We start from the raw sequence: 10,779 nt of genomic DNA, 5'->3' as shown, positions 1-10,779 counted from the left end.
ATGCACTTCCTCTGTAAATCCTCCTGGAAATGTAAGAACTTTATGCACTTCCTCTGTAAATCCTCCTGGAAATGTAAGAAATCTACTTTGTGCACTTACTCTGTAATCCCTCCTGGAAATGTAAGAACTCTACTTTGTGCACTTCCTCTGTAATCCCTCCTGGAAATGTAAGAACTCTACTTTGGGCACTTCCTCTGTAATCCCTCCTGGAAATGTAAGAACTTTATGTACTTCCTCTGTTATCCCTCCTGGAAATGTAAGAACTCTACTTTATGCACTTCCTCTGTAATTCCCCCTGGAAATGTAAGGACTCTACTTTGTACATTTACTCTTTAATTACTCCTGGAAATGTAAGAACTTTACTTTATATACTTCCTCTGTAATCCCTCCTGGAAATGTAAGAACTTTACTTTATGCACTTCCTCTGTAAATCCTCCTGGAAATGTAAGAACTTTGTGCACATCCTCTTTAATTACTCCTGGAAATGTAAGAACTTAACTTTATGCACTTCCTCTGTAATTCCCCCTAGAAATGTAAGGACTCTACTTTGTGCACTTCCTCTGTAATCCCTCCTGGAAATGTAAGAACTTTACTTTATGCACTTCCTCTGTAAATCCTCCTGGAAATATAAGAACTTTACTTTATGCACTTCCTCTGTAAATCCTCCTGGAAATGTAAGAACTTTACTTTATGCACTTCCTCTGTAATCCCTCCTGGAAAAGTAAGAACTTTATTTTATGCACTTCCTCTGTAAATCCTCCTGGAAATGTAAGAACTTTATGCACTTCCTCTGTAAATCCTCCTGGAAATGTAAGGACTCTACTTTGTGCACTTCCTCTTTAATTCCCCATGGAAATGTAAGAACTTTATTTTATGCACTTCCTCTGTAATCCCTCCTGGAAATGTAAGAACTCTACTTTGTGCACTTCCTCTGTAATCCCTCCTGGAAATGTAAGAACTCTACTTTGTGCACTTCCTCTGTAATCCCTCCTGGAAATGTAAGAACTTTACTTTGTGCACTTTCTCTTTAATTCCCCCTGGAAATGTAAGAACTTTACTTTATGCACTTCCTCTGTAATCCCTCCTGGAAATGTAAGAACTCTACTTTGTGCACTTCCTCTGTAATCCCTCCTGGAAATGTAAGAACTCTACTTTGTGCACTTCCTCTGTAATCCCTCCTGGAAATGTAAGAACTCTACTTTGTGCACTTCCTCTGTAATCCCTCCTGGAAATGTAAGAACTTTACTTTGTGCACTTTCTCTTTAATTCCCCCTGGAAATGTAAGAACTTTACTTTATGCACTTCCTCTGTAATCCCTCCTGGAAATGTAAGAACTCTACTTTATGCACTTCCTCTGTAATCCCTCCTGGAAATGTAAGAACTTTACTTTATGCACTTCCTCTTTAATTCCCCCTGGAAATGTAAGAACTTTACTTTATGCACTTACTGTGTAATCCCTCATGGAAATGTAAGAACTTTACTTTATGCACTTCCTCTGTAAATCCTCCTGGAAATGTAAGAACTTTATGCACTTCCTCTGTAAATCCTCCTGGAAATGTAAGAAATCTACTTTGTGCACTTACTCTGTAATCCCTCCTGGAAATGTAAGAACTCTACTTTGTGCACTTCCTCTGTAATCCCTCCTGGAAATGTAAGAACTCTACTTTGGGCACTTCCTCTGTAATCCCTCCTGGAAATGTAAGAACTTTATGTACTTCCTGTTATCCCTCCTGGAAATGTAAGAACTCTACTTTATGCACTTCCTATGTAATTCCCCCTGGAAATGTAAGGACTCTACTTTGTACATTTACTCTTTAATTACTCCTGGAAATGTAAGAACTTTACTTTATACACTTCCTCTGTAATCCCTCCTGGAAATGTAAGAACGTTACTTTATGCACTTCCTCTGTAAATCCTCCTGGAAATGTAAGAACTTTGTGCACATCCTCTTTAATTACTCCTGGAAATGTAAGAACTTAACTTTATGCACTTCCTCTGTAATTCCCCCTAGAAATGTAAGGACTTTACTTTCTGCACTTCCTCTGTAATTCCCCCTGGAAATGTAAGAACTTTACTTTATGCACTTCCTCTGTAATCCCTCCTGGAAATGTAAGTACTTTACTTTATACACTTCCTCTGTAATCCCTCCTGGAAATGTAAGAACTTTACTTTATGCACTTCCTCTGTAATCCCTCCTGGAAATGTAAGAACTCTACTTTATGCACTTCCTCTGTAATCCCTCCTGGAAATGTAAGAACTCTACTTTGTGCATTTCCTCTTTAATTACTCCTGGAAATGTAAGAACTTTACTTTATACACTTCCTCTGTAATCCCTCCTGGAAATGTAAGGACTCTACTTTATGCACTTCCTCTGTAATCCCTCCTGGAAATGTAAGAACTTTACTTTATGCACTTCCTCTGTAATTCCTCCTGGAAATGTAAGAACTTTACTTTATGCACTTCCTCTGTAATCCTTCCTGGAAATGTAAGAACTTTACTTTATGCAATTCCTCTGTAATCCCTCCTGGAAATGTAAGAACTCTACTTTATGCACTTCCTCTGTAATCCCTCCTGGAAATGTAAGAACTTTACTTTATGCACTTCCTCTGTAAATCCTCCTGGAAATGTAAGAACTTTATGCACTTCCTCTGTAAATCCTCCTGGAAATGTAAGGACTCTACTTTATGCACTTCCTCTGTAATCCCTCCTGGAAATGTAAGAACTCTACTTTGTGCACTTCCTCTGTAATACCTCCTGGAAATGTAAGAACTTTACTTTCTGCACTTCCTCTGTAATGTCCCCTGGAAATGTAAGGACTCTACTTTGTGCACTTCCTCTTTAAATTATTCCTGGAAATGTAAGAACTTAACTTTATGCACTTCCTCTGTAATCCCTCCTGGAAATGGAAGAACTCTACTTTATGCACTTCCTCTTTAATCCCTCCTGGAAATGTAAGAACTCTACTTTATTCACTTCCTCTGTAATTCCCCCTGGAAATGTAAGGACTCTACTTTGTGCACTTCCTCTTTAATTACTCCTGGAAATGTAAGAACTTAACTTTATGCACTTCCTCTGTAAATCCTCCTGGAAATGTAAGAATTTTACTTTATGCACTTCCTCTGTAATCCCTCCTGGAAATGTAAGAACTTTACTTTATGCACTTCCTCTGTAATCCCTCCTGGAAATGTAAGAACTCTACTTTATGCACTTCCTCTGTAATCCCTCCTGGAAATGTAAGAACTCTACTTTGTGCATTTCCTCTTTAATTACTCCTGGAGATGTAAGAACTTTACTTTATACACTTCCTCTGTAATCCCTCCTGGAAATGTAAGGACTCTACTTTGTGCATTTCCTCTTTAATTACTCCTGGAAATGTAAGAACTTTACTTTATACACTTCCTCTGTAATCCCTCCTGGAAATGTAAGAACTCTACTTTATGCACTTCCTCTGTAATCCCTCCTGGAAATGTAAGAACTTTACTTTCTGCACTTCCTCTGTAATTCCCCCTGGAAATGTAAGGACTCTACTTTCTGCACTTCCTCTTTAATTACTCCTGGAAATGTAAGAACTTTACCTTATACACTTCCTCTGTAAATCCTCCTGGAAATGTAAGAACTTTATGCACTTCCTCTGTAATCCCTCCTGGAAATGTAAGAACTCTACTTTGCGCACTTACTCTGTAATCCCTCCTGGAAATGTAAGAACTCTACTTTGTGCACTTCCTCTGTAATCCCTCCTGGAAATGTAAGAACTCTACTTTGTGCACTTCCTCTGTAATCCCTCCTGGAAACGTAAGAACTTTACTTTATGCACTTCCTCTGTAAATCCTCCTGGAAATGTAAGAACTTTATGCAATTCCTCTGTAATCCCTCCTGGAAATGTAAGAACTCTACTTTGCGCACTTCCTCTGTAATCCCTCCTGGAAATGTAAGAACTCTACTTTGTGCACTTCCTCTGTAATCCCTCCTGGAAATGTAAGAACTCTACTTTGTGCATTTCCTATTTAATTACTCCTGGAAATGTAAGAACTTTACTTTATACACTTCCTCTGTAATCCCTCCTGGAAATGTAAGAACTCTACTTTGTGCACTTCCTCTGTAATCCCTCCTGGAAATGTAAGAACTCTACTTTGTGCACTTCCTCTGTAATCCCTCCTGGAAATGTAAGAACTTTACTTTCTGCACTTCCTCTGTAATTCCCCCTGGAAATGTAAGGACTCTACTTTGTGCACTTCCTCTGTAATCCCTCCTGGAAATGTAAGAACTTTACTTTATGCACTTCCTCTTTAATTCCCCCTGGAAATGTAAGAACTTTACATTATGCACTTCCTCTGTAAATCCTCCTGGAAATGTAAGAACTCTACTTTGTGCACTTACTCTGTAATCCCTCCTGGAAACGTAAGAACTCAACTTTGTGCACTTCCTCTGTATTCCCTCCTGGAAACGTAAGAACTCTACTTTGGGCACTTCCTCTGTAATCCCTCCTGGAAATGTAAGAACTTAACTTCATGCACTTGCTCTGTAATCCCTCCTGGAAATGTAAGAACTCTACATTATGCACTTCCTCTGTAATCCCTCCTGGAAATGTAAGAACTCTACTTTATTCACGTCCTCTGTAATTCCACCTGGAAATGTAAGGACTCTACTTTGTGCACATCCTCTTTAATTACTCCTGGAAATGTAAGAACTTAACTTCATGCACTTCCTCTGTAATTCCACCTAGAAATGTAAGGACTCTACTTTCTGCACTTCCTCTGTAATACCTCCGGGAAATGTAAGAACTTTACTTTATGCACTTCCTCTGTAAATCCTCCTGGAAATGTAAGAACTTTACTTTATGCACTTCCTCTGTAAATCCTCGTGGAAATGTAAGAACTTTACTTTATGCACTTCCTCCGTAATCCCTCCTGGAAAAGTAAGAACTTTACTTTATGCACTTCCTCTGTAAATCCTCCTGGAAATGTAAGAACTTTATGCACTTCCTCTGTAAATCCTCCTGGAAATGTAAGGACTCTACTTTGTGCACTTCCTCTTTAATTCCCCCTGGAAATGTAAGAACTTTACTTTATGCACTTCCTCTGTAATCCCTCCTGGAAATGTAAGAACTCTACTTTGTGCACTTCCTCTGTAATCCCTCCTGGAAATGTAAGAACTCTACTTTGTGCACTTCCTCTGTAATCCCTCCTGGAAATGTAAGAACTCTACTTTGTGCACTTCCTCTGTAATCCCTCCTGGAAATGTAAGAACTCTACTTTGTGCACTTCCTCTGTAATCCCTCCTGGAAATGTAAGAACTTTACTTTGTGCACTTTCTCTTTAATTCCCCCTGGAAATGTAAGAACTTTACTTTATGCACTTCCTCTGTAATCCCTCCTGGAAATGTAAGAACTCTACTTTATGCACTTCCTCTGTAATCCCTCCTGGAAATGTAAGAACTTTACTTTATGCACTTCCTCTTTAATTCCCCCTGGAAATGTAAGAACTTTACTTCATGCACTTCCTGTGTAATCCCTCATGGAAATGTAAGAACTTTACTTCATGCACTTCCTCTGTAAATCCTCCTGGAAATGTAAGAACTTTATGCACTTCCTCTGTAAATCCTCCTGGAAATGTAAGAAATCTACTTTGTGCACTTACTCTGTAATCCCTCCTGGAAATGTAAGAACTCTACTTTGTGCACTTCCTCTGTAATCCCTCCTGGAAATGTAAGAACTCTACTTTGGGCACTTCCTCTGTAATCCCTCCTGGAAATGTAAGAACTTTATGTACTTCCTCTGTTATCCCTCCTGGAAATGTAAGAACTCTACTTTATGCACTTCCTCTGTAATTCCCCCTGGAAATGTAAGGACTCTACTTTGTACATTTACTCTTTAATTACTCCTGGAAATGTAAGAACTTTTCTTTATATACTTCCTCTGTAATCCCTCCTGGAAATGTAAGAACTTTACTTTATGCACTTCCTCTGTAAATCCTCCTGGAAATGTAAGAACTTTGTGCACATCCTCTTTAATTACTCCTGGAAATGTAAGAACTTAACTTTATGCACTTCCTCTGTAATTCCCCCTAGAAATGTAAGGACTCTACTTTGTGCACTTCCTCTGTAATCCCTCCTGGAAATGTAAGAACTTTACTTTATGCACTTCCTCTGTAAATCCTCCTGGAAATATAAGAACTTTACTTTATGCACTTCCTCTGTAAATCCTCCTGGAAATGTAAGAACTTTACTTTATGCACTTCCTCTGTAATCCCTCCTGGAAAAGTAAGAACTTTATTTTATGCACTTCCTCTGTAAATCCTCCTGGAAATGTAAGAACTTTATGCACTTCCTCTGTAAATCCTCCTGGAAATGTAAGGACTCTACTTTGTGCACTTCCTCTTTAATTCCCCATGGAAATGTAAGAACTTTATTTTATGCACTTCCTCTGTAATCCCTCCTGGAAATGTAAGAACTCTACTTTGTGCACTTCCTCTGTAATCCCTCCTGGAAATGTAAGAACTCTACTTTGTGCACTTCCTCTGTAATCCCTCCTGGAAATGTAAGAACTTTACTTTGTGCACTTTCTCTTTAATTCCCCCTGGAAATGTAAGAACTTTACTTTATGCACTTCCTCTGTAATCCCTCCTGGAAATGTAAGAACTCTACTTTGTGCACTTCCTCTGTAATCCCTCCTGGAAATGTAAGAACTCTACTTTGTGCACTTCCTCTGTAATCCCTCCTGGAAATGTAAGAACTCTACTTTGTGCACTTCCTCTGTAATCCCTCCTGGAAATGTAAGAACTTTACTTTGTGCACTTTCTCTTTAATTCCCCCTGGAAATGTAAGAACTTTACTTTATGCACTTCCTCTGTAATCCCTCCTGGAAATGTAAGAACTCTACTTTATGCACTTCCTCTGTAATCCCTCCTGGAAATGTAAGAACTTTACTTTATGCACTTCCTCTTTAATTCCCCCTGGAAATGTAAGAACTTTACTTTATGCACTTCCTGTGTAATCCCTCATGGAAATGTAAGAACTTTACTTTATGCACTTCCTCTGTAAATCCTCCTGGAAATGTAAGAACTTTATGCACTTCCTCTGTAAATCCTCCTGGAAATGTAAGAAATCTACTTTGTGCACTTACTCTGTAATCCCTCCTGGAAATGTAAGAACTCTACTTTGTGCACTTCCTCTGTAATCCCTCCTGGAAATGTAAGAACTCTACTTTGGGCACTTCCTCTGTAATCCCTCCTGGAAATGTAAGAACTTTATGTACTTCCTCTGTTATCCCTCCTGGAAATGTAAGAACTCTACTTTATGCACTTCCTATGTAATTCCCCCTGGAAATGTAAGGACTCTACTTTGTACATTTACTCTTTAATTACTCCTGGAAATGTAAGAACTTTACTTTATACACTTCCTCTGTAATCCCTCCTGGAAATGTAAGAACGTTACTTTATGCACTTCCTCTGTAAATCCTCCTGGAAATGTAAGAACTTTGTGCACATCCTCTTTAATTACTCCTGGAAATGTAAGAACTTAACTTTATGCACTTCCTCTGTAATTCCCCCTAGAAATGTAAGGACTCTACTTTGTGCACTTCCTCTGTAATCCCTCCTGGAAATGTAAGAACTTTACTTTATGCACTTCCTCTGTAAATCCTCCTGGAAATATAAGAAGTTTACTTTATGCACTTCCTCTGTAAATCCTCCTGGAAATGTAAGAACTTTACTTTATGCACTTCCTCTGTAATCCCTCCTGGAAAAGTAAGAACTTTATTTTATGCACTTCCTCTGTAAATCCTCCTGGAAATGTAAGAACTTTATGCACTTCCTCTGTAAATCCTCCTGGAAATGTAAGGACTCTACTTTGTGCACTTCCTCTTTAATTCCCCATGGAAATGTAAGAACTTTATTTTATGCACTTCCTCTGTAATCCCTCCTGGAAATGTAAGAACTCTACTTTGTGCACTTCCTCTGTAATCCCTCCTGGAAATGTAAGAACTCTACTTTGTGCACTTCCTCTGTAATCCCTCCTGGAAATGTAAGAACTTTACTTTGTGCACTTTCTCTTTAATTCCCCCTGGAAATGTAAGAACTTTACTTTATGCACTTCCTCTGTAATCCCTCCTGGAAATGTAAGAACTCTACTTTATGCACTTCCTCTGTAATCCCTCCTGGAAATGTAAGAACTTTACTTTATGCACTTCCTCTTTAATTCCCCCTGGAAATGTAAGAACTTTACTTTATGCACTTCCTGTGTAATCCCTCATGGAAATGTAAGAACTTTACTTTATGCACTTCCTCTGTAAATCCTCCTGGAAGTGTAAGAACTTTATGCACTTCCTCTGTAAATCCTCCTGGAAATGTAAGAAATCTACTTTGTGCACTTACTCTGTAATCATTCCTGGAAATGTAAGAACTCTACTTTGTGCACTTCCTCTGTAATCCCTCCTGGAAATGTAAGAACTCTACTTTGGGCAGTTCCTCTGTAATCCCTCCTGGAAATGTAAGAACTTTATGTACTTCCTCTGTTATCCCTCCTGGAAATGTAAGAACTCTACTTTATGCACTTCCTCTGTAATTCCCCCTGGAAATGTAAGGACTCTACTTTGTACATTTACTCTTTAATTACTCCTGGAAATGTAAGAACTTTACTTTATACACTTCCTCTGTAATCCCTCCTGGAAATGTAAGAACTTTACTTTATGGACTTCCTCTGTAAATCCTCCTGGAAATGTAAGAACTTTACCTTATGCACTTCCTCTGTAAATCCTCCTGGAAATGTAAGAACTTTACTTTATGCACTTCCTCTGTAATCCCTCCTGGAAAAGTAAGAACTTTATTTTATGCACTTCCTCTGTAAATCCTCCTGGAAATGTAAGAACTTTATGCACTTCCTCTGTAAATCCTCCTGGAAATGTACGGACTCTACTTTGTGCACTTCCTCTTTAATTCCCCCTGGAAATGTAAGAATTTTATTTTATGCACTTCCTCTGTAATCCCTCCTGGAAATGTAAGAACTCTACTTTGTGCACTTCCTCTGTAATCCCTCCTGGAAATGTAAGAACTCTACTTTGTGCACTTCCTCAGTAATCCCTCCTGGAAATGTAAGAACTTTACTTTGTGCACTTTCTCTTTAATTCCCCCTGGAAATGTAAGAACTTTACTTTATGCACTTCCTCTGTAATCCCTCCTGGAAATGTAAGAACTCTACTTTATGCACTTCCTCTGTAATCCCTCCTGGAAATGTAAGAACTTTACTTTATGCACTTCCTCTTTAATTCCCCCTGGAAATGTAAGAACTTTACTTTATGCACTTCCTGTGTAATCCCTCCTGGAAATGTAAGAACTTTACTTTATGCACTTCCTCTGTAAATCCTCCTGGAAATGTAAGAACTTTATGCACTTCCTCTGTAAATCCTCCTGGAAATGTAAGAAATCTACTTTGTGCACTTACTCTGTAATCCCTCCTGGAAATGTAACAACTCTACTTTGTGCACTTCCTCTGTAATCCCTCCTGGAAATGTAAGAACTCTACTTTGGACACTTCCTCTGTAATCCCTCCTGGAAATGTAAGAACTTTATGTACTTCCTCTGTAATCCCTCCTGGAAATGTAAGAACTCTACTTTATGCACTTCCTCTGTAATTCCCCCTGGAAATGTAAGGACTCTACTTTGTACATTTACTCTTTAATTACTCCTGGAAATGTAAGAACTTTACTTTATACACTTCCTCTGTAATCCGTCCTGGAAATGTAAGAACTTTACTTTATGCACGTCCTCTGTAAATCCTCCTGGAAATGTAAGAACTTTATGCACTTCCTCTTTAATTCCCCCTGAAAATGTAAGAACTTTACTTTGTGCACTTCCTCTGTAATCCCTCCTGGAAATGTAAGAACTCTACTTTGTGCACTTCCTCTGTAATTCCTCCTGGAAATGTAAGAACTATACTTTGTGCACTTCCTCTGTAATCCCTCCTGGAAATGTAAGAACTTTACTTTCTGCACTTCCTCTGTAATTTCCCCTGGAAATGTAAGGACTCTACTTTGTGCATTTCCTCTTTAATTACTCCTGGAAATGTAAGAACTTTATGCACTTCCTCTGTAATCCCTCCTGGAAATGTAAGAACTCTACTTTATGCACTTCCTCTGTAATCCCTCCTGGAAATGTAAGAACTCTACTTTATTCACTTCCTCTGTAATTCCCCCTGGAAATGTAAGGACTCTAATTTCTGCACTTCATCTGTAATTCCCCCTGGAAATGTAAGAACTTTACTTTATGCACTTCCTCTGTAATCCCTCCTGGAAATGTAAGAACTTTACTTTATGCACTGCCTCTGTAATCCCTCCTGGAAATGTAAGAACTTTACTTTCTGCACTTCCTCTGTAATTCCCGATGGAAATGTAAGGACTCTACTTTCTGCACTTCCTCTGTAATCCCTCCTGGAAATGTAAGAACTTTACTTTCTGTACTTCCTCTGTAATTCCCCCTGGAAATGTAAGGACTCTACTTTGTGCATTTCCTCTTTAATTACTCCTGGAAATGTAAGAACTTTACTTTATACACTTCCTCGGTAATCCCTCCTCGAAATGTAAGAACTTTACTTTATGCACTTCCTCTGTAAATCCTCCTGGAAATGTAAGAACTTTATGCACTTCCTCTGTAAATCCTCCTGGAAATGTAAGGACTCTACTTTGTGCACTTCCTCTTTAGTTCCCCCTGGAAATGTAAGAACTTTACTTTATGCACTTCCTCTGTAATCCCTCCTGGAAATTTAAGAACTCTACTTTGTGCACTTCCT

This window comes from Phyllobates terribilis, unplaced genomic scaffold (assembly GCF_046119375.1).
Source record: "Phyllobates terribilis strain yellow unplaced genomic scaffold, ASM4611937v1 Scaffold_51__1_contigs__length_9155689, whole genome shotgun sequence".
NCBI classification, from domain to species: Eukaryota; Metazoa; Chordata; class Amphibia; order Anura; family Dendrobatidae; genus Phyllobates; species Phyllobates terribilis.
Note: the sequence above shows the minus strand (reverse complement) of the source record.